We start from the raw sequence: 25504 nt of genomic DNA, 5'->3' as shown, positions 1-25504 counted from the left end.
GTGTTTTCTTGGCACTGGAAAGGAAATGCATTCACTCGCAAAGCTCCTTCTGTCTGGTAATGGTTTTGGCAGCGTGCAATGTACATGTTTGCTTTTGTTGATGCACCTGTGGGCAATGGGTACCCATTTCAACCTAGACTGCAGGTGGAATGAAAGCTCCTCTTAGCTTTTAATAAATAACAGCCTTACAACTGAGTCAGTAAGCATCCAAGCCAAAGGTGCAAAATGGATTCACAAGAGGGGAAGTTATTCAACATAACCAAATAGGATTAAACTTCAGAAGAGAAAAAAAAAATCCTCACTATTCATTGCTTAAATAAACATATAATCGAAAATAAGCATTGAGGGACAGCATCATCTGTTGGGATATATATATATATTTTTTCTCCACCTCAGTTCTGAGGGTTGCAGCATTGAGTTCTTGATTCTGAAACTCTGCCAACCTTGGTTAATGACTTTAAAAGAAAATTATTTAGATGAGGAGGGCTATTCACACATGAGTTTTTACACATGTACAATCTGCGCACTGCATTCATAAACAGTTGATCCATGTGTGGGCCCATTTATTCACACATGTCCAAAGCGTGCACTTATTCATACAGCAGTACCAAAATTTTCCTGGGATATTTTCCATTCTCACCTGGACTCGGTGTTCTTGCAAGATGTTGCGGGTGCTACCCCTTTGCCACCTGGTGATGTTGGTGTGCTTTTGCCCACATCACTACCTGCCCCCTCTGTTTTGCTTTTCCCCTCCACCTTTAGGAAGTTACCCAAAAGAAATTTTGTACCTCCTGATAAAATACAAGGCCCTGCTTGGGAGCATAAAGTTAAATCATCCTGCCCACGTGGTACTACAAAATTATGTCTGAAAAGAGACAGGAGTGTAACTAAAAAGAGTAGCCTTCTCTATGAACACTTGCAAGGACACTAACCAAGATCACTGACCTGAAGACAAGTACTCTCTCTAAATAGAGGCTGGCTGGATTTTAGGTTCCCAGATTTTCCAGAAGCAACAGCTGGTATTTACTAGTTGGAAAAGTGCTCCTCCATGATGCAGGAATAAAGTGTCCATGCTCTTTCAGCAACAATTGATAGTTTGTCCTAACAATTTGTTGGCAACCTTCAGTCTCGAAAGACTCTGGTATCGCGCTCTGAAAGGTGGTTCTGGAACAGCGTCTAGTGTGGCTGAAAAGGCCGATTCGGGAGTGACAATCCCTTCCACACTGGGAGCAAGTGCAGTCTGTCCCTGGTCTGTCTCCCTGGCTATGGGCCTTCCTTCTTTGCTTCTTTGCCTCAGACTGTTGGCCAAGTGTCTCTTCAAACTGGGAAAGGCCATGCTGCACAGCCTGCCTCCAAGCGGGCCGCTCAGAGGCCAGGGTTTCCCACCTGTTGAGGTCCGCTCCTAAGGCCTTCAGATCCCTCTTGCAGATGTCCTTGTATTGCAGCTGTGGTCTACCTGTAGGGCGCTTTCCTTGCACGAGTTCTCCATAGAGGAGATCCTTTGGGAACCGGCAATCATCCATTCTCACGACATGACTGAGCCAACGCAGGCGTCTCTGTTTCAGCAGTGCATACATGCTAGGGATTCCAGCACATTCCAGGACTGTGATGTTTGGAACTTTGTCCTGCCAGGTGATGCCAAGGATGCGTCGGAGGCAGCGCATGTGGAAAGCGTTCAGTTTCCTCTCCTGTTGTGAGCGAAGAGGACGTTGTCCTAACAATGTCGCTGGAAAGTCATTGCATCCAAGCTGGAAAAGAATTCAAGGACTTTGTAACAGTCACCTCTTTTGTGATACTGGGTAGCTAGCATTATATGCCCCTAAACCTTGCATCTGGGGTTTGGGTTTCTGGAGTTTTGCTGACACCCCTAAATACAATACATGGCACACTGAGTTATATTTGTTAATGCTTGACAGAGACGTAGATACCTCTTAACCTGTTTCATGCTGAAAACACCGTTTAGGCGGTTGTGCTCACAATTGTGCTTCAGTTATTTCAGATAGAGATGTGCATCTTATTTTGGTCTTAAGAAATGTCTCTGTTCACAAGAATGGCAGTCTATTTATGATGCATGTCATCTCCTATAAAATCCATGAGTTCCATTCAGAAGAGTGCATTTAGTACATTTCTTTTTCTAACTGACATTGAATCATAAAATCTGAGATGCAAAAAAAGAATAAAGACTTCAACATGGTAGTATATATTAAACTCCAATTTTATTTTGAACTATGTTATTTTTAAAAGACAGTATTATAACCCAATTTATTAAACACATGAATACATTTCAAAACCTCCATGATTATTATTATTAAAACCATTCATTCGTATCAATCTCAATGTTATCCAGATGATTTTTCATAACACATAGAATTTGCATAGCGTTGTCTGAAAGGGCAAGTTATGATGACGACGAAATCTTTACAAGGTAAGTAACAGTGCAATCCTTGCCATGTTTGCTGAAAAGTACAGCTGAGTTCCATTAAATTTGATGGGGCTTACTTCTAGGTAAGTAAGACTGTGTAGCCTTACAACACAATTGTATGTGTGTCTACTCAGGAGTAATACCCAGTGTATTCAATAGGGTTACTCACAGGGAAGTGCTATAAGATGGCAGCAGCCTAATGGCCCAATCATATGGGTTGGTTGCATCAGCAGAAGTTGCCTTCAGCTGCCATAAGTGCAGTGATGAACAGCCCCAAATGGTGTGTTCCTGCTGGGTGATTTGGAGCTGCTGACAGAACCTGTCGGCAGCTCCATGTGCTGCAGAACCTGCCCCCTGCCGACCCAGGTGAGTTGGTGAAGAAGGTGGTTCATGGGTTGGGGGAGGTTCCGGGGAGGTTTGGGGTAGGAGGAGGGCATGGGAAGGAAGCAGCCAGTAGGGGATGACTCTCAGTTGCTCACATACATGCCAGATCCCATTTGCCCACTCCCTTTCTATTCTTGATTTTATGCCAGCTACACAGCTGGCGTAGATCCAAAGAGATCCATAAGTTGCCAGGGTGGTGGTCCTGGCCCCTGCACTGCCTGGAAATGCTGATCCCCCCCCCAGTCAGAAGTAATTGTGGTGAAGTGATGATGTCACCACAGTTACTTCTGGTATAGTCCTATCTTGGCATCTGCAGGGTTCTGTTCCTGGAATTCTCACAGATGCCAAATCCCATAATAACCAAATCCATGGGTCAGGGCCCTGCCAGACCTCTGGACGTGGTCAGAGGCACCCTGTGGCGGTGTCTGGAGGTGTTCTGTAAGATGGAGAGGCCGCACGCAGCCTCTCTTGCTGTCAGAAGGCCTTCCTCAGTACTTTAGGAAGGTACTTCTGATTTTCCAAAAAAAAAACAACAACCCAGAAACTTTCTTTGGTCTTCTGGAAGCCTTAGAAGGCCTTCTGAGGGCAGGAGAGGCTGTGCACAGACTCTCTGGCCCTCAGAACACCTCCAGACATGACACCTTCAAAGCAGGAGCAGTGGGTAGCCCTTGGAGCCGTGCAGAACCAGACAGCACAGCTGAAGAGCAGCACCAACCCCCCAGCCATGCTGCCTAGAAGCACTTACACCTGCTGACCCCCTCCCCCCACGTACACCAGTGGGTTGCCAGAAGACGTACCCAGAGCTTAGAAAAATGTTTCTCTGATGAGCCTTCTGGTCTTGCCCCACCTCTGGGTGCAGTGAGCCATGGTGGAGGGCAGTTAAGGATTGAGCAGTTAAATCTCATCTCCATACGCCCCCAAATGGGGACTGAAACTGCAAGCAAGTGATTTGTCACCAAGGCCACCAAGTCAGTGCATAGCAGATTCAGACTGGGGAAGCTCTTTTTTTTCTTCCTTTTTTTCTTTAATTTAAGGCATGGGTACAGGGAAAATCACAAATACATATATTCAGGGTAATACAAAGGGAAAAACACTAGGGAATCGCAGAACTGCATCTAATACTATTTTGTTTCTATCATTATCATCACTTCAATAGTTCATAATCGTTCATCTAACCATTCATACAACGGGTTCCACAATTTCTGTATCCTCTCCATCTCGCCATCCCTCAATCTTTCCATCAACACATCCATTTCGACAATCTCGTACAGTTTCTTAATCCACATCTCTACACTGGGAATTTCTGGATTCTTCCACAACCTGGCATAGAACAATCTTGCCGCAATGATTACGTATAACAAAGTGTGTTTGAAATCATCACTATAATCTTCAGGGAAAATGTTCAGTAGTAACAGTTCTGGTTGGAAGGGTATTACACAACCGAAAATAGCTTGAATGTTTTCGTGTATTTTTTCCCAAAATTCTTTTGCTTTAGGGCAAAGCCACCACATGTGATAAAAAGACTGGGGAAGTTCAGACTGGGGAAGTGCTGATTTACAACTCTTGGGTGCTAGACCGTCCAGCTCAGTCACTCCAGGGTTTCTAGAGAATCTGACATCAGAGGAAAGAAGTATCTAAATTCAAATCACAATGTGAAAACACATGTTTCTCCAAAGCTATGGGCTGAAACTCGTCAATGGTAAAAAACAATATTAAGCCTAATTCTCAATTAATTATGTGTTGTATGAGCTACAAGGGATTAGGCAGCACCTTGTCTTGGCTTGTTGTCAAACGAGGACTTGCCAGGCATTTGATTCTGTTAGATCCTTGCTTAGTTCCTTAAGCCATCTGCTCTTTCCTTTTGCCAGCCTGTACAGCTCAATCCTTAAAGTGGATGCTCTGGAAGGATTTTGATAATAAGCATGCACAATCGGAACAGACCATCATGCAAAGCTCACAGTGTGATTAGATATAACGTGATGGTTTTTCTTGCAATACTCTTAGAGAGGTTGTTGTTTTAATTCTTAGGAACTATGTTGGGTCAGGATAACAATGTCAGATTAAAAAAAAAAAAGAATAGTAAAGGAAAAGCTGCATGGGGTGGATAGAGTGATGTTCTTTTCCCTCTCGCACAACACCAGGACCAGGGCACACCCACTAAAATTCAGTGTTGGGAGAGTTAGAACTAGAAAAGGAAATAGTTCTTTACCCAGTATATTTAATTAATCTGTGGAACTCCTTGCCACATGGTGTAGTGATGGTTGCTGAGGCTTATACTAGGAGAAGGGGATGACTATCCCCTCTGGATATGCTAGATACAAGGGATGTCACCAGGATGCAGGTCTCTTGTTGCATTCGGTGGGCCACTGTGAGATACAGGAAGCTGGACTAGATGGGTCTATGGCCTGATCCAACAGGGCTGTTCTTATGGGGAGACCTCCAGCAGCCTCAATTCCTGCACTGGATGCAGTGGTGACAGTGGTGCAGCCTCCACTAAATCCAGCTCAGGAATAGAAGCTGCTGGAGGTCTCCTGGAAGGAAGGGGACATTCATCCCCTTCTCCCAGTGTAAACCTCAGCAGCCTCTATGGGGCTACTCAGGCTTGCTGGTTCAAGTCCGATCAACTCCATGTTGAGTACCCAGACCTGGAAGGGTGAGATAGGATATAGTGGTAGCACAGAACTTTTGTTAGAAGTGGGCTGTTAGTGTTTGTCTGCTGGCCATCAATCGTGCATTGACAGGAAGTGATGTTTGCTTTAAAAATGTCTGACCACAATAAAAAAACATTCACAGGCAGCATGTTTTAAATCGAAAACAGGCTGGTTCAGAAGACACTTGTCTAACCAGATTTGCTTCACATGGCTTGAAAGTAAGCACACTTTGAGCTCCCCAGTGTGCCAGGAAAGGGGTGAAGACAGGACATGCATGATCATAGTATATTCATTCTCTAAGCCAGTCATTTTCAACCATTGAGCCATGACACACTGGTGTGCAGCAAATGGTCTGTAGGTGTGCCACAGGAGTTTGGGGGAGGGCCATTTATTAGTAGGGCCATTGGGGGATGTGAGCCCCCCCCCCCACCAACAGCATGGTGTCAATTGTCAGGAACTGGTGATGTGCCTTGAGCATTAGTACCTTGCCAGTGTGCCATGAGACAAAGAAAGTTGAAAATCACTGCTCTAAGTGCATGGAGAGAAGCTGGTCAGGCTGTCAACAAACCAGGTCAATTTCTTTTTTAGCGCTGCTTGTGAAAACACCCTTTGAAGCTCCGTTATCTCAATTTTCACTCACAGCGCATCTCAATTCTGCTGGCGAACTTTGAGCAAGAACATTTAGTGTTTCAAACCTCCTTGTTAAGATGCTCAGAATGGCTCTGATAGATGCCGGTTTGGGATTCGGCACATCTTCTGTCCCTTGATGAAATGATGTCTTAGAAGTGGGATGCAGGCTTCCTGGATAGACCAAGCAAGACGGTTTTCTGATCTTCCCTGATCACTCGAGAACAGCATTTTTCAAGGAGGCACTTCAAGCATTTGGTGGAGATACTGCAAACAGGCAAAATGGCAGAAGATCCACAGAATCAAACAGGTCGGTTATGAAGATGACCCCATGTGACCATGAAGGAGCGACTGAGCACAAAACATTTCCAATCAGCTGCCGCAAACAGGGCCCAAAGGCAAAATTCTGGACACATCTGGAGAAACCCCCCCTTCTGACATGAAATGCAATTTTCTCCTTGGGCCAGCAATCAACCTGATTATTAGCAAATACATGTCACTCCTCGTCCTGACCTGGGAAACTTTCCTTGCCTTGAGCTTGCCTCGGGCCACCCGAGTTGAACAAAGGCGCAGCTCAGAAAATATGAACAGAGGATTGGCTGCATCTGAGTGGCTGGATCCCAAAAGGGCAAATTGCAATTCATGAAGCGATTTTCCCACTTCTGACTATTATTCAAGTCTCCATATAATGAGAAGCAATCAGGTTCCTTTCCATAGATGTGCTTTTCTCTCTCTCTCTCATTTCAAGATATCCCCCAGTTGGGGATGCTTCTGCCTCCGTTTGTGCTTGTTTTATATAGCACACAGGTGTGTACGTGTGTTTTGAAATCACTAGGAAAGATACAGAATAATGAAGCCTGGATAATTGCCGTTCTTGCCGCACTGTTAGCCCATTGTGTGAAGTCTTCCAAAGAAAGCCTCCCTCATCCCTGTGAAAAACTCCCCGGGTATCGATATTGTTGTCTGCAGATGATGCAGAGTTCAGATAAAGAACACAGGCCTACACACGTTTTGCTGTCATAAAAGTTAAGATCTATTCTTGGGTGTATTTGGGGTGCTGGAACAAAAAATGGCACTGGTTTTGCCCGATGGGCTCTGGATTTGGAAATATGGTATTTTAAATCGAAAACAGGCTGGTTCAGCCACTTTATATGCTGATTCAAGCAGCTTCCTTGTGAAGAAGCCATGACGTTGGCGTCCTCGCAAGGAAGCTGCTGTACCCCCAAAACAAGAGCTAATTGGGCAAAATCAATGCCATTTTTGGTTCCAGCACTGCAAAAATATCCTAAATTTGTTCAAACTGCCTTGAAAATTCAAAAAACCTTTGGGTATTTTTTTTTAGGCCTGTGTAATGGTGTGTGTGTGTGTGTGTGTGTGTGTGTGTGTGTGTGTGTGTGTGCTTAAGTTGAGTTTTTCTTCCTCTTGCCTGACCTCAGGAGGTTTCAAAGATACAGATTCTTTTTCTCCACCTCTTTATCAATTCTGGTCTGGATTGCACAAACCTGAGGAATGACCCTACTAAAAATTACATCAGCTGTATTTTGAATACTTTGAGAATAATGTGGACATTGAGTACATTGACACTGACAGTGATTAGGTAGAGTGTCTACCAAGAGGTGCTCTAACCCACCCCTTTCTTTCAAACTTCATCTTCTGCTCCATTCCATTCTTCCTTTTCCAATCCTGCAAGAGGAAGATTAGAGGAGGAGGGCAGCATATGCCAAAGGAGAGCAGAGATGGAGAGTGGAATCAGAGATGGGCAGTTGTTGCAGCCACACAAATCTGCTACTTGAGATGACCGTCTCAGGGCACCTCACGAATGGCTGGTCCTTCTTTTTGAGAAAAAAAGAAAAGAAAAGCCAGTGTCGTGTAGTGGTTACAGCAATGTTTCTCAAACTGTGGGTCAGGACCCACTACATGTGTTTCAGGTGGGTTCCCATTCATTTCAATGTGTATTTTATTTTTAATAGATTAGACATTATGGTTGGCAACCTTCAGTCTCGAAAGACTATGGTATAAGCCTACAGCACCCGGTATTCCCAGGCGGTCTCCCATCCAAGTACTAACCAGGCCTGACCCTGCTTAGCTTCCAAGATCAGACAAGATCAGGAGATAGTGTTCAGTATAGGGAGATGGTTGGCAACCTTCAGTCTCGAAAGGCTATGGTATAAGCCTACAGCACCCGGTATTCCCAGGCGGTCTCCCATCTAAGTACTAACCAGGCCTGACCCTGCTTAACTTCCAAGATCAGATGAGATTGGGCATGTGCAGGGTAACATGCTCCCATGATAAGTGACTACATTTGGGGAAATGTTACAGATCTGTACTTTTAACAGGTTATTTTTAACAGGCTACTATGTATATGGTTTGAACAATGATAGTCAATGGAACTTACTCTCAGTTAAGTGTGGATAGGATTGCAGCCTTTGGAATGTTTGGGGATTTTAAACAGATCAGCGACTGCTTGGGAGGGTTAGAAGGGTTATTCTTTATTTTAAATAAATGTTTGAACTTATACTTATTATAAACGTTTAATTTGCTTATTTAATTTTTTGTAATTTAAATAATTTAAGTAATTTAAATAATTACTTATTTAATTTACTTATTTGATTTTTCCGGTTTGGGGGGTGTTAAAAATGTTCCTGCTTGATGATGTCACTTTTGGCCATGATGTCACACCTCACTTCCGGCGTGTCCCGACCAATTGTCATTCTCAAAAGTGGATCCCCATGCTAAAAGTTTAGAGCATTGAACTGAGATTGCAGAAATCCAAAATCAAATCCTACACATTCATGAAGGTCACAGCGTGACTCTAGGCTAGGCATAGTCTCCCAGCATAACCTTTTTCTTAGGGTTGCTGTGGGAATAGCATAGGAGTGGAGCATCATGTGCACTTCTGTTAGCTTCTTGGAGGAAAGGGTGGGATGACAATGTCATCAATAAAGAAAGCAATGGCACGGATTGGAAGTGGTTGGAATTCCATCCAGGTCTGAGTATATGGTATTTGAGGGACCGCCTCCTTCCCTACAATCCTGCCTGTGCTCTTAGATCTTCTGGGGGGGCCCTTTTGACTGTGCCGCCACTAAGAGATGTGAGAGGGGCGGCGGCCAGGGCCTTCTCAGTGGTGGCCCCCGAACTGTGGAATACCCTCCCCTTAGAACTGAGAACTGCTCCCTCGCTGCTAATGTTTCGGCGTGGACTGAAGACCTTTTTATTTCAAAAAGCTTTTAATCGTTGACAGGCTGGCTGGCGTTCTTGCTTTTTATATGAAAATCCACGGGGTTTGTTTTGTTTTTTGCTTTTTAATCACTGTAAATTGTTTTAAACTGTTTTTATGTTGTATTTTTAAATTGTTTGTTAGCCGCCTTGTGTGCCCATTGGGCAAAAAGGCGGGGTACAAATTAAAATAATAATAATAATAATAATAATAATTAACAGAAGCAACGAAACCCAGATGGTGCCTGTTCCATCTGGACTAGACGAGAAGCAAGAAGGAATTTATTTCTTAATTTCCACCTCCTGCAATTTGCTTTCCATCTTGTTTCAGAGTCGGATGCATCATCGTTCCTCTTCCCCAGAGTGGTTTCTATGGATTTTTCTTAAGATTCCTCATCAACCACACAGGTCACCATCTGCACCATTTTCCAGCTAGGTGTGATGGACAAAATCTCACCTGTCAGGCAGGGAGGCGTGGAGTTCAAGAACCTAAGGGAGAGAGCCCGAGAAACACTGTTAGATCTCTGTACTGCTTGTTACCTTGGAGGTCGCTTATCCCTGTCGACCTGTACAGCCAGATTCTGTAATCATAAGCACAGAATGGTAGGCTAAGGTGACAGAATTGTAGTTGGTGTCAGGAGTTACTTGTACTATAAAGAATATCTGGGGTCCAAACTAACCTCTCCCACCCAGGTTGACCACTGCCTTCCCCCACAAGAAAGAACTATAAAAAATTCCTGTGCAGGCTGACAATAGCCTTCAGACACAACAACAGATCCTTGGCAACAATAGAAGATTCTGTATCGCATTACTGGCTACAGGTGTTGGAAGTCTTTGGACAACATACCTGGTTTGGGCCCACCTCCCTTAGTAATCCTTCCCTCTTCCTTACTGACACTGATGACCGTCTTTTGTTTCTTTGGGTTCCTTCCACACCCTGTGTTTCACGCAGGGTCAGCCCCAGGAGTGGTGGGGCCCAAAGTGACACGTGGTTGTGGGGTCTCCACCTCCATACACCCCTACTCATCCCGCAGCTGTGGTGCAGAGCAACCAGGGCTGATGGTGCTGTGCGAAAAGCATGGTACCTGGAAATAGTTGGCAGTGATGACGATCTCCTTATACTGAACGTTTTCTCCTGATCTTGTCTGATCTCAGAAGCTAAGCAGGGTCAGGCCTGGTTAGTACTTGGATGGGAGACCGCCGGGGAATACCGGGTGCTGTAGGCTTATACCATAGCCTTTCGAGACTGAAGGTTGCCAACCATCTCCCTATACTGAACACTATCTCCTGATCTTGTCTGATCTTGGAAGCTAAGCAGGGTCAGGCCTGGTTAGTACTTGGATGGGAGACCGCCGGGGAATACCGGGTGCTGTAGGCTTATACCATAGTCTTTCGAGACTGAAGGTTGCCAACCATCTCCCTATACTGAACACTATCTCCTGATCTTGTCTGATCTTGGAAGTTAAGCAGGGTCAGGCCAGGTTAGTACTTGGATGGGAGACCGCCGGGGAATACCGGGTGCTGTAGGCTTATACCATAGTCTTTCGAGACTGAAGGTTGCCAACCATCTCCCTATACTGAACACTATCTCCTGATCTTGTCTGATCTTGGAAGCTAAGCAGGGTCAGGCCTGGTTAGTACTTGGATGGGAGACCGCCGGGGAATACCGGGTGCTGTAGGCTTATACCATAGCCTTTCATAAGAACATAAGAACATAAGAACAGCCCCACTGGATCAGGCCATAGGCCCATCTAGTCCAGCTTCCTGTATCTCACAGCGGCCCACCAAATGCCCCAGGGAGCACACCAGATAACAAGAGACCTCGTCCTGGTGCTCTCCCCTACATCTGGCATTCTGACTTAACCCATTCCTAAAATCAGGAGGTTGCGCATACACATCATGGCTTGTACCCCATAATGGATTTTTCCTCCAGAAACTCGTCCAATCCCCTTTTAAAGGCGTCTAGGCTAGACGCCAGCACCACATCCTGTGGCAAGGAGTTCCACAGACTGACCACGCGCTGAGTAAAGAAATATTTTCTTTTGTCTGTCCTAACCCGCCCAACACTCAATTTTAGTGGATGTCCCCTGGTTCTGGTATTATGTGAGAGTGTAAAGAGCATCTCCCTATCCACTCTGTCCATCCCCTGCATAATTTTGTATGTCTCAATCATGTCCCCCCTCAAGCGTCTCTTTTCTAGGCTGAAGAGGCCCAAACGCCGTAGCCTTTCCTCATAAGGAAGGTGCCCCAGCCCCGTAATCAGCTTAGTCGCTCTCTTTTGCACCTTTTCCATTTCCACTATGTCTTTTTTGAGATGCGGCGACCAGAACTGGACACAATACTCCAGGTGTGGCCTTACCATAGATTTGTACAACGGCATTATAATATTAGCCGTTTTGTTCTCAATACCCTTCCTAATGATCCCAAGCATAGAATTGGCCTTCTTCACTGCCGCCGCACATTGGGTCGACACTTTCATCGACCTGTCCACCACCACCCCAAGATCTCTCTCCTGATCTGTCACAGACAGCTCAGAACCCATCAGCCTATATCGAAAGTTTTGATTTTTTGCCCCAATGTGCATGACTTTACACTTACTGACATTGAAGCGCATCTGCCATTTTGCTGCCCATTCTGCCAGTCTGGAGAGATCCTTCTGGAGCTCCTCACAATCACTTCTGGTCTTTACCACTCGGAAAAGTTTGGTGTCGTCTGCAAACTTAGCCACTTCACTGCTCAACCCTGTCTCCAGGTCATTTATGAAGAGGTTGAAAAGCACCGGTCCCAGGACAGATCCTTGGGGCACACCGCTTTTCACCTCTCTCCATTGTGAAAATTGCCCATTGACACCCACTCGCTGCTTCCTGGCCTCCAACCAGTTCTCAATCCACGAGAGGACCTGTCCTCTAATTCCCTGACTGTGGAGTTTTTTCAGTAGCCTTTGGTGAGGGACCGTGTCAAATGCCTTCTGAAAGTCCAGATATATAATGTCCACGGGTTCTCCCGCATCCACATGCCTGTTGACCTTTTCAAAGAATTCTATAAGGTTTGTGAGGCAAGACTTACCCTTACAGAAGCCATGCTGACTCTCCCTCAGCAAGGCCTGTTCGTCTATGTGTTTTGAGATCCTATCTTTGATGAGGCATTCCACCATCTTACCCGGTATGGATGTTAGGCTGACCGGCCTATAGTTTCCCGGGTCCCCCCTCTTTCCCTTTTTAAAAATAGGAGTGACATTTGCTATCCTCCAATCTTCTGGTACCGTGGCTGTTTTGAGGGACAAGTTGCATACCTTAGTCAAGAGATCTGCAACTTCATTCTTCAATTCCTTAATAACCCTTGGGTGTATGCCATCAGGGCCCGGTGACTTATTGATCTTTAATTTATCAATGAGGTCTGAAACATCTTCTCTTTTAACCTCTATCTGACTTAACTCCTCGGTTAGGAGGGGCCGTTCGGGCAGCGGTATCTGCCCGAGGTCTTCTGCCGTGAAGACAGATGCAAAGAACTCATTTAATTTCTCTGCCATCTCTAAGTCTCCTTTTATCTCCCCTTTCCCTCCCTCACCATCCAGAGGGCCAACTGCTTCTCTGGCGGGTTTCCTGCTTCTAACATATTTGAAGAAGCTTTTATTATTCCCCTTAATGTTGCTGGCCATGCGTTCCTCATAGTCTCGCTTGGCCTCCCCTATCACCTTCTTACATTTCTTTTGCCACAGTTTATGTTCCTTTTTATTCTCTTCATTAGGGCAAGACTTCCATTTACGGAAGGAAGCTTCCTTGCCCTTCACAGCCTCTCTAACTTGGCTGGTTAGCCATGCGGGCACTCTCCTGGATTTAGTGGAACCCTTCTTTCTTTGCGGTATACACCTCTGCTGGGCCTCTATTACTGTTGTTTTAAGCAGCCTCCATGCACTCTGGAGAGACTGGACTCTTTTTACCCTCCCTTTCAACCTCCTTCTAACCAGCCTCCTCATTTGAGGGAAGTCCGCCCGTCGGAAGTCAAGGGTTTTTGTTAGAGATTTGCCTGGTATTCTTCCCCCAACGTGCACATCAAAACGGATCGCAGCATGATCACTGTTCCCCAATGGCTCAGTAACGTTTACATCTCTAACCAGGTCCTGCGTACCGCACAAAATTAAATCCAGAGTCACCTGTCCTCTGGTGGGCTCCGTGACTAGCTGATCTAAGCCACAGTCATTTAGCATGTCAAGAAATCCGGTTTCCTTATCGTGACCAGAACACAAATTGACCCAGTCAATATGAGGATAATTGAATTCCCCCATGATTACAACCCTGTCCTTCCTTGTCACCTCCCTGATCTGTTTCCTCATTTCAAGGTCCCCATCAGATTTCTGGTCTGGAGGACGATAGCACGCCCCCAGTATTACATTGCTGCACAAGCCTGGTAATTTAACCCACAGAGATTCTACGGTGGAGTCGGACCCACCTTCAATCTCTACTTTGCTGGATTCTATCCCTTCCTTAACATAAAGGGCCACCCCACCTCCAACACGCCCCTGCCTGTCCCTCCTGTAGAGTTTATAGCCCGGGATTGCGGTATCCCACTGATTCTCCGCATTCCACCAGGTTTCCGTTATGCCCACTATGTCAATATTTTCCCTTGTCACTAGACATTCAAGTTCTCCCACCTTTGCTCGTAGACTTCGGGCATTCGCATAAAAGCATTTATACACGGAATGCCCCAGGATGGGCTGCTTATTTGCTCCTTTGTCCCCGCATCCTCTCATTGTGCCAAACCGTCTATCACATCCCATCACCCTACCTTTCCCAATTTCTTCTCCTACCCTGCCTTTGTCTTGTTGTTCTCTAACCTCCCCATCCTCATCCCATAGGGATGAGGAGTCCCGAACCGGATGCCCCTCGGCTCCTGTCGGCCTTCCCCCGACTAAAATTTCGAGACTGAAGGTTGCCAACCATCTCCCTATACTGAACACTATCTCCTGATCTTGTCTGATCTTGGAAGCTAAGCAGGGTCAGGCCTGGTTAGTACTTGGATGGGAGACCGCCGGGGAATACCGGGTGCTGTAGGCTTATACCATAGTCTTTCGAGACTGAAGGTTGCCAACCATCTCCCTATAATGAACACTATCTCCTGATCTTGTCTGATCTTGGAAGCTAAGCAGGGTCAGGCCTGGTTAGTACTTGGATGGGAGACCGCCGGGGAATACTGGGTGCTGAAGGCTTATACCATAGTCTTTCGAGACTGAAGGTTGCCAACCATTAAGATGTGATGACATGACCACCAATCTCTTCTGGGAAACCTATTTTGGGCCATACAGACACAGAGTCAAGCAGGGGCCTGACCCAGCACTCCACTCACTGCAGCTTAGCATGGATGATTCCATGCTGGGGTATCAGCTATGGAGAGAGCTGCTGGTGGCAACGGCGTGGGACCCCTCCAAAGTGCAGGACCCAATTTAGTTAAATCAGCCAACTTGCCTTGAGGTTTACCTGAGAGTAAGCCCCATTGAACAAAATAGAACTTACTTCTGAGTAGACCTGGTTAGGGTTGTGCCCTAATACTCTTCGCCCAGCAAGACAGTTTGGTTGGTGGTTTTCTCTACTGCATTCATAAGATGATGGGGCAGTTGGAGGGTGTTGGTGCAGGTGAAAGAGTCTCAGAGCCCAACCCTATTCATCTCTGCCCAGATAAGAACATAATAACATAAGAACAGCCCCACTGGATCAGGCCATAGGCCCATCTAGTCCAGCTTCCTGTATCTCAAGCAGCCCACCAAATGCCCCAGGGAGCACACAAGACAGCAAGAGACCTGCATCCTGGTGCCCTCCCTTGCATCTGACGTAGCCCATTTCTAAAATCAGGAGGTTGCACATACACATCATGGCTTGTAATCTGTGATGGATTTTTTCCTCCAGAAACTTGTCCAATCCCCTTTTAAAGGCGTCCAGGCCAGATGCCATCACCACATCCTGTGGCAAAGAGTTCCACAGACCAACCACACGCTGAGTAAAGAAATATTTTCTTTTGTCTGTTCTAACTCTCCCAACACTCAATTTTAGTGGATATCCCATTACAGTCAATGGGGCTCACCCCCAGGTAAGTATGGATAGGATTTGTAGCCTCAGGGCACAATCCTAACCAGGTCTACTCAGAAATATGTCCTGTTTTGTTCAATGGGGCTTACTCTCAGGAAAGTGTGATTAGGATTGCAGCCTCAGTGTCCCCAAGCATACATTTTATTGCCTTCAATCACACTTCACCATTCCGGCAGGGTTTGCCAGAGCATCAGCTTGCTGGGAACTTTGAAGTAAAGCTCTGTGCTGGCAGCCCTGACATAGAGACTGGCACATCATCAGGTAAAGGGGGAAGCATTTGGCACACCAGCTCAGGCATCAGGAGGTCTTTGTTTGGCCCTAGGTCCTGGGAATAAGCCCTATTGACTCCCATTGTTCAAAGCTTATACACAGTAGCCTGTTAAAAGTGCAGATCTGTCACATTTTCCCAAATGCAATAATATATTATGGTAGCATCAAGTCTCATATTGTATTGGTAACCTTCAGTCTCGAAAGACTGGTATCACGCTCTGAAAGGTGGTTCTGGCACAGCGTCTAGTGTGGCTGAAAAGGCCAATCCGGGAGTGACAATCCCTTCCACACCGGGAGCATGTGCAGTCTGTCCCTGGTCTGTCTCCCTGGCTATGGGCCTTCCTTCTTTGCCTCCACCGTCGGAAGCAGCCCCTGGCGTCACGCTCTACGCCAATCGAGCGAAGACTTATAACTGGTAACTGCTGCTTCCCGTGTTGTGCCGACGCCGTATGGCGAAGTTGGAGTGTCCTCTCCAGTGCGCGAAGCCTGGGTAAAGAAGGTATGGAGGATAGGCTGTTACCCATGCAGCAAGTCCCCCCTCTCCACTTCGCTGGAATGGTCCAATGGAAAGGCAGAAGCTCACAAGTCTCAAAATAAAATAGACATTGAAATGAATGGGGACCCACCTTAAATTGGCCCACAAGCCACCGAGTGAGTCCCAACCCACAGTCTTAGAAACACTGACTTAAGGATACGTAGTTCCATCCATTTGAGCTAGATCACCAGAAATGAGAAACATTTCAGGGGGGGAAAAAATGTCAAAATGCATTGCTGAAGTGAAATAATTTGCTTGCGCTGCTCTGTCGGTTCCATTCACACACGTGCCTCAGATTTGAGGAGCAAATATGTGGTGCCTTAAATAAATAAATCAGCTCCAACTCAGGTTCTTGCTCGCAGGGATGAGCGGAGCTTCATTTCCGGGTGCTGTCTTGTCCACCTGCGCAAACAAACGGCGAAGTCTGCTTGCTTCCTCCGTGGGCTTCCAGATTTATTTCGTTTCCAAGTGAAATATCATAGCCTGGGTAATGGGTCAGCCGCAATATCGTTCCGCTTGTGAGATCTCTCCCTGGTTATGCTAATTGCACAATAAGACGCATGAATGTTATTAGACTCGGCATTTCATTTGGGTAATGCTGCTCAATAGGTTGCTTGAGAAAATGTCGCTTAATGCTGCAGACGCCGCTGAGTTTCATAAATACAGATGTATTCTAATAATGTTAAAATAATTGAAAGGCTGCCCACGTCTTAATAAGCACTTATTAGAGTGGCATTGAGCTGTGCAGCAACAGGCCTTTTCCTTCCTTTCCTTTCCGCGAATGTAAAGTTGCTTACTAAACTTGCAACATGCTGAGATCCCATTTTAAGACCCGCTTTCTAGGAGGGGCGATGCATGCAGTGAAATGGGGTCCTGCTCTTGAAGGGTGCCCCAGACTTTCTGTGGGGGTGAGCGGGGGCAGCCCATCCATGATGTGAGTTGATGTGGTTGCATCAGTGGCACATTGCGAAAAGGGGAGAGCGGTGGTGTAGCTGGAGGGGGGGCAGAGCGGCCTGTCTGGCAGGGAGGCTCAGCACGGCGGGCAAGCGGCCCCTCCCTTCGGAGCCATTCCCGGTGGGGGGAGCAAAACGGAGCCGTATGTTTTCGGAGGGGATGCCTTCTTACCCTATGTGATTTTCAGCCACTCCTATGGGTCTACTTGGATCTGCACCAGCAAATTTGCTGATGCAAATCCAAGCAACCCAGTGTAATGCCAGGCAGGCTGGGAGGGGGGTTTGGACCAGGCCTAAGGTGTCAAGGTCAGTCCCACCCCCGTCCCGGGCCTGCGCCGCCAACCGGCCGACCCTCCCCTGCCCCAGAATACCCCATCCTGCCCTCCCTCCACTTTCTGCTACTCCTCCCAAGCTAGCTGGCACAAACTCACCCTCTTCACCAACGGAGCCAGCACCAGCAGGCTGACATGTGCCCTCCCCTCGCACCGGCCTAGCCAGCTCACAAGTCACCTCCAAGATACTTTATGGCAGGGGTGCCCAAACCCCGGCCCGGGGGCCACTTGCGGCCCTTGAGGCCTCTCAATGCGGCCCTCAGGGAGTCCCCAGTCTCCAATGAGCCTCTGGCCCTCTGGAGATTTGTTGAAGCCCGCACTGGCCCAATGCAACTTCTCTCAGCGTGAGGGCGACTGTTTGACCTCTCGTGTGAGCTGTGGGATGAGAGCTCCCTCCACTGCTTGCTCTTTCACATCTGTGATGCAGTAGCGGCAGCAAAGGAAAAGCCAGCCTTGCTTTGTGCAAGGCCTTTTATAGGCACTGAGCTATTGCAAGACCTTCATTCATTCATATAAGTTCATCTTTAATATATTCATTTATGCAAACTTATGTAAATTTATTCAAATTTTAAATGTAAATTCTTCCTCCCCCCCCCCGGCCCCTGACACAGTGTGAGAGAGCTGATGTGGCCCTCCTGCCAAAAACTTTGGACACCCCTGCTTTATGGCATGGTCGCAACACTCTTGTGCTGGCGCAAGGGATTTGTGCAGGCCCAGCGCCAGATCTGGATTGTGCTGTAGATCCATGACTGCACCAGAATTCTTTTTGTGCAGTGTTTTAGTCATATCTGTAGTATTCCAAATTATAGGGGAAGGGGCTCTCGCTGGCTTCAGCACTTGCATCCCAGCAAAACTTTGAGTCCGAGAAGCACAAGGTACATGTCTGTGGAGCATCTCAGCACCGCAGTGTAGTAGCTAATCTCTCCCATTCCCTCTGTGCCCGAATAAACCATGCCCATTTTTAGAACACTTGAACAGGGTGTATTTCTTCTAAACCATACGTTGGAACCAGAAGACTCTAGGCAAGTTGTATATGGCATGATGAAATGTGATAGATCTTTGATGATGGCTGCACATTGCCTTTCCTTCAAACGGCATCTGCTTTAAACTTTTCCTGTCATTTTTCATATGCTTTTGAAATTATTTTTGTCGCTTTAGACTGTAGGGAACCAGAATGAGGCAGAACTACGTTCTTGCAGCCCACAATCCTCTGATGTTCAATTGCATTACTAATCTCTCGCACATTTATACATTAATCATGAGCAATTGGGGGACTCACTCATTCCTCTGGCGAACTGGCATAAGTCATCGAAATCCATCTTTTTCCATTTCATTTTTATTTTGGATTGCCTCCCGGTACACAGTTCAAGGCAATTGAGAGTGGGATTATTGCCTTGCAAGTTATATATGGAGAAACAGTTGTGTTCTCCCCCACACCAACCGAAGAATGAAGAAATTTGAAAGTGACACTGTGGTTCTTCATGTAAGGCACAAATGGCATCTTTTTTTGAAATCTAAAGCACATTGTCTCCAGTTTTAGAGAGTTGAAAATTGCAGGCGCCAGATGAGTGGATAGAAACTGGAGATCACCTCTGCAAGGTGATCTTCAATGTACTTGCAATGAGCTTAGTTTCGTCTAGAGCAGAGGTTCCCAAACTTTGCAATGCTATGGCCCACCTCATCCTCCCCACCAATACTCCTTTTAGTGTAGCCATACTTTATTGGGAGGGCCTGAAGACCTCTTTCAGGTCTCACTAGACCCACAACCCTATTCTGTTGGCCTCTGTGGGCTTCAGAATGGCCTGCAGAAGCAACCAGAAGTGACTTCTGGTCAAACCGAACTTGTACCTGCAAATCTGAAGTCACTTCTGGTCACAATCTGAGGCCTGGGGAGGTCCAGATAGGGTCTCAGGTCTGGCCTCAGGGCCTTCCCAATAAGGAATAGCTACACTAAAAGGAGTATTGTCAGGCGCAGTGGACATGAACACATGACCCACCAGTTGGGAAACGCAGAGAGAGAGAGCGCTATGGCAAACTTCAGCGCAGTGGGATGAAATGAGCACCAGAGTATACTCTTTGGTGGATGATGGATCAGAAACTGCTGAGCTTAGCCTGGGAACACCAGATTATTACTCAGGATATTTATTTCCTGAGCTTTGTCATAGCAAAAGAAATGGAAAGGAGATTTCTTGTTTCCAAAAACCTCACTATCGACAGACACCAGCAAACAACCACGAGGAAAGGGACATTATTCTAGGGACTATCAAATTAGCAAGGACGATCTTTTCTTTGTTTCATTTCTATTCCACCCTTCCATTCTGAAATGGGCCACCAGAATGGCCTAAAATATACAGGTGGAGCCTATTTATACATGAGTTTGTTTCCGTGACCCATCTCAATTAACAAAAAACTCACTGCAGCCTGACACTTGGGGCTGGAAAGAAACTAAGGCAGCTGTTATCAATCCCCTCCCCCTCTGGTGGGCTGTCCCCACCACCCATGGGGGGGTGCCATCGCAGACCTTTGCCCTGGGACGTGGGGCTGGGGAGGTCTGGATGGATATGGCTACAGTTACACTTACAGTTCTTATCTGGACCAAGTGAGCTTTGGCTCCCTGCTTAAAAATGGGTAGAGTCTGAACTGGCCATTGCACCCTAGAGATGGCATTCCATGCTGTGGTGCCACCACTGAGAAGGACTTCTCTCTTGTCTCTGTCAGCCACAGTTTGGTGAGTGATGGGATGTGGAGCAAGGTCTTTGAAGCCAAATGCATTGCCTGGCCAGGTTCATGCAGGAGAAGATTGTCCTTCAACTATTCAAGCCCAAAACTATTTAGGGCTTGAAAGTTCATAGCACACACCTTGAACTGGGCCCAGAGACATACTGCCAGCCAGTGATAATTGGTAAGCATTAGTGAGACATGGTCAAACTAAAAAGGCTAGCAAAAGGACCTTGGAGAAAACATTCTGGTCATCTTCAAGGGCAGCTCCATGTAGAGTGTGCTGCAGTTGCCCAATCAAGTTGTGAGTAGGAGTGTACGTAACTATGGCCGGATCCGCGTTCTTCAGGAATGCGTACCCCTGGCACACCAACTGAAGCTGGATGGATGGTTGATGTTCTGATCTGGGCTAAGTGCAATGGTGGATAAATCCGTAATGGACTACTCAGTCCTACCCCTGTCACATCATAGCATGCATCCATATGAACAGAGCACACTTTGCATGCTATGGTAGAAATGTTATCAGATAGCCAGCAGGAGGTAAGATCTAATCACCTATGGATCACCTTGAAACTATACCAGCCACACAGCTGGAGCAAGTCCAAGGAGAGCCGGGGGGGGGGGGTAGAATCGGAAGGAAAATGGGGGATAAGAACTGTAAGTGTAACTGTAGCCAGATCCATCCAGACCTCCCCAGCCCCACGTCCCGGGGCAAAGGTCTGCGATGGCACCCCCCCATGGGTGGTGGGGACAGCCCACCAGAGGGGGAGGGGGAGGGGATTGATAACAGCTGCCTTAGTTTCTTTCCATCCCCAAGTATCAGGCTGCAGTGAGTTTTTTGTTAATCGAGATGGGTCACGGAAACAAACTCATGTATAAATAGGCTCCACCTGTATATTATAGGCCATTCTGGTGGCCCATTTCAGAATGGAAGGGTGGAATAGAAATGAAAGATCGTCCTTGCTAATTTGATAGTTCCTGGAATAAACCCCCTGTGTGTAAATCCACCTCCCCCCTCCCCTGAGGATCATGGAACCTCATGTGACCCGTGCCTGCATCGGGAAAGCCACCTAAAGGTTCTCTGATGCTATAAACCAGAAGCAGTTTCTGACCCCGTTGAGAGCCTCAGAGAGGATTCTGCAGGGTCCTAGTGGCTCACACCCGGGGCATTTGCCCCATGGACTGAGTGGGGGAGGTCCAGAACTGCATCCCTCCCCTCCATCATGCCCATGACTCTCCCTCCCCACCCACGAACCACCCCCACCACCAACGTACCAGCAGAGTGGAACTTCCTGGAGCTGCCACTCTGACGCTGCCTCTTTCTCCATGTGTGGCGATGGCCCAGCAGTGTACAAAGGAAGCCAACCTCCTATGCCATTACAAAGGGCATTGCATGCGTCCAGCAGCACAATTGGGGCCTTACTGCGCCGTGGTCTGTGTTGTCCAACATTCAGGCAGGCAGTGTCCTCTCCTCCAGTCTCAACAGCTGAGATGCACAATCAAAAGTTTGGTTCTCCAACCACCTACGTGTCAGTGTTACACCAACTGAGAAGAAGGGGCTGCTCTGCAGTGCCTGCGAGCTGAATGAAAACAACACCCATTTCATTTCTCCCGCTGCTCCACATTTTCTGGAATCCACATGCTGGAATAATTCTTGTCTGTACACACATGTCAAGCGTTATCCTTGGTGCACTGACACCAGCACCTCTGTTGACATTTCTGCAATGTGTCACCATGGGAACCAAGCATGCCTTTCTGCTCCTTAATTTAGGTACTTTAGGCCTGACACGAGTTCTAAAGAACAACCAGGAACCCCCTGGTTGGGCTAAGTGGAGCTGCTGTTGTTTTCTTTCAGCTGATGGCCCTGTCAAGATTTTTTCTAATTGCTGCAATCAGTGCCCTTTATATAGATGCCTGTCTCCTCCCATAAATGCGATGCTTCACTGAAGGCTTAAGCCAGCTGAATGGAGATCAGATCCACGCATGTGAAGCAAGACAATGCCAGCATGCTTATTAAACACAATTGCTACGGGGGGGGGGGGGGAATGCTGGCACTGAACTTGCTTATTTACAGTACAATACCCCCTTTTTTCCGCCAAAGGGATAAATGCAGCAGTTAAACCGGTACGCCAATTACTGTAGGTTAGGTTGGGGGCAATGAAGTGCAACCTATTCAGCATGTACTGGAGAATTTGGACAGTAGGAAAAAGGTAGTGGTGTAGTTAGCCATCCCACAGTCTGGGATGTTAAAAATGATGCCCCCCCCCATCACACTCACAGGTGTGATGTCACACTGTAGTTTCCATAGCAGGAGGAGGCCCCTCCCCTGGGGTAGCAAGCGAGTGTGAGGGGCTTACCCGGTCCTTGAACGACAGTCGGCGGTGGATTAATGGACGAGAGGCAGGTACAGTTGCTTGACACAGGCGGTTTAATAGCGTCAGCCGTTTTACACTCATTTGGACGGTTAAGTCACAGACCTACAGCCATCCTGCTGACTTGTGTCATCGTCCATCTGGCGTACTCTGGACCTGACCCTACCTGTTCCCAGGCGTTGTCAGCAACAGCCTTCCTTTCCCAATCCCTTGGCCTGGGGTCAAGGCTTTGGGAGGCTGCCCCCCTGGCAGTCGGAGTCAGGCTATCTGACCTCAGGAGGACCCCTGTTCTCTCTGGTCTAGCTTCCCCTCCAGCTGGCTCCCCCGGGGTATAGTTGGCTCCACTCCTCTGTCTCTCTAGGGGTTACCCTCTGGGTCCAGGCAGGTCTAGGGTCAGGGAAGTCTCCCCCCCCCCAACCTCCTCTCTCCAGGGCAGCTGTCCTTTTCCTCCCTCTGGAGGCCTCTCTCCTTTCCCTTCGGCAGGGCTGCTGTTTTCCCTCTGGCTTTCCTTGAGCCTTACTCCCCACTGGAGAGGAGTAACCTCCCTCTTCCCTCTCCAGGCTCCTTATGAGGCCTCTTCCCTCTTGGGCCGGCCCCACCCCTTCCAACCACGTGCCTGCTGGGTGTTCCCAGCTGGTCCTTGTTCCTCCTCCCAGGGAGGTGCTCTGTAAGGGACCCCAGTCCTGTGAGTACTCGGGTATTACTCCCGAGGAGGCCTTTACCCTAGAGGAGGCCCCTGCTCCTAGGGAGCTCCTGGCCACCTGGGCTGGGCCCAGGTGACACACACCCACAAGTTTTTTTAATGAAAATTTTTTTAAAAATCTACCACCTCTTCCACCCCCAGGCCCCCTCCTGCTTGCCTCCCAAGCTCTCCCCCCCCGTTACCCCCAATCCCCCACAAGAAGGGGAGCAAATGGCCAGATTCTGCAATCCCCACTGCCCCTCTTGTTAAGAGTGCTGTTTTTCCAGCACTTCTTACAAGAGGTGCAGGTGGTGATCACGGGTGGGGGCAATTGTGTGGGCAGGTGGCCAGACTGTTGCCCCCAAGTAGCCTTCAGCCCAGTACAATTGCTACCCCTGAGCCCCCTCTAGCTATGCCACTGGGAAAAGACCCAGTAGGATACAATATGTATAAGAATGGAAATAAAGGAACATTTGGGGAGATGTTGCAGCATAGTCACAAAGGGTGGTGTCAGGGGTGAACCCATAAGCACCCGAAGGCCCAAGCAGCTGGACTTACAGAGAAGGTCCAAGAATCCACCATCCATGACTGCTGCTGACCACTACTGGCAACTCTTCATGGCTGGTCCAGTGCATGGCTTTGCCCAAGGGACCTTCAGCAACCTCAGGCCAACACTGACAATGTCCCGTACCTGGACAATTCCATGAGCCTGGAGCAACAATTCAATAAGTGCTTCTTATAACGCTCCATCAAGTGTTCAATATAATATGGTCATTATGCAATCTGCAGCTTCCCTTGTTGACTGCCACTCCTCCACTCCGCAGCAATGGAAACTGCTTTTGGTAGTTCTTTAGCGGAGTCCTCCTTTCTGCATTCAACTTAAGAATGCAAATGAATATGTGACCCATCTGTCTCCAGACATATTCTCTGTTTGGTTTGAATTAAAATACTTTCAAATGTACAAACTATGCTCACGTGTAGGATTACATTTTTAATTAATGGCCTGCCTGCTGAGAAATTCGCTAAGCATGTGTCCCCAGCACTACTGAGGACAGTGAAACCACAGTATCCCAGGGGCTTGGCTAGCCCAGCAGTATAATTAATTTAAGCATGGAACTGCCCCCTTCTCCCTCTTCCCTTCCTTTTGCTGCCTTCCATGAGCCATGAATTCTTATTTACAGCAATAGATTCCTTCTCTGGTCCTTTTTACAGACCTTTGAAATCCAGCCCAACAGCATGTAACAGTTTGACTAGTCATTTGTCTCACCATTGTGAAGTTGTCGAGCGTGAAAGATGATTGCTAACATACCAATGCTGTAAAAAAACCCTTTTCTTGACACCACAACAATTGCATTCCCCAATTGCATTCAAGCTTCATTTTCCTTATAGAGAAATGCCATTTGGTTTGTCAGTCAATAATATTTTGGTTAATATTGCCTCACGCCCAAAAAACCAAGGACGCATGATCAAGTCCCCCCTTCCAAGTTCTTTGCCTTGCATTTGAGTCCCATAAACATGTGCGCATGGGTGGATGTGGGATTCTATGAATGGCTTTGGCTCTGCATCTACCGATTTGCATCTCAAAATGGTCACCTCTCATTAGTCTCTGACTCTTAAGCCAGGAAAAAAAAAAATTACAAAGCAGACATTGCAAATTCAGAGATTCTGGCTTCAGTTTCTCTGCCACGTCAACCGCTGAGCTTTCTCCTGCTCCCGTTTTCTTGGCTTGGTATGGCTGCACAGTACAATAAAGGGTTAAGTCTCTCTCCAATTGTCAGCCCCCCCCTTACCACACGCCAGCTAAACTAGAAGCAGACTTTAAAAGCCTTAATTATGGGTTGTAGTTAACTATAAACAGCTGTTGCAGGCTAACAGCCATCCCATTGGTAAAGTGAGTCCATTTCCCCCCTCTCGACAATGAAACCATTCTTGAAAGTTGTATTCAGAAAGGGAGGGGGTGATCTGGCAATAATAAAAATTTAGAGGCAGAGGGTGGGGAAAGACTGAATTGTCAGCTTTCCCAGCTCAAGCTGACATTTATATAGCAATTCTAGTTCAGCTACTGGAAGCCAAAATATACAAATACCTTTTCTCTCCAGGCAGCTAAGGAAAGGGAACAAACCCCTTGGTTTTCCATTCTCCTTTTTCAGCTTCAAGGCTGTTCTTCAACCTTTATTTTATTTTATGTTTTCCTGACATGTGGAAAAATAGCTCTCGCAAAAGTCTACATCTAAGCCTGGACGTCTCAGAGCTGTCCCATTT

The 25504-nt window shown here is 47.2% G+C and overlaps 1 pseudogene; it reads right to left on the bottom strand.

Annotated features, from left to right (window-relative positions):
• Window positions 1–8254: 8254 nt before the first annotated feature.
• On the bottom strand, window positions 8255–8373 carry LOC136660739 (5S ribosomal RNA; annotated as a pseudogene).
• Between the last annotated feature and the right edge of the window lie 17131 nt (window positions 8374–25504).

This window comes from Tiliqua scincoides, chromosome 9 (assembly GCF_035046505.1).
Source record: "Tiliqua scincoides isolate rTilSci1 chromosome 9, rTilSci1.hap2, whole genome shotgun sequence".
Taxonomy (NCBI): domain Eukaryota; kingdom Metazoa; phylum Chordata; class Lepidosauria; order Squamata; family Scincidae; genus Tiliqua; species Tiliqua scincoides.
This window is presented reverse-complemented; position numbering and strand designations above follow the sequence as displayed.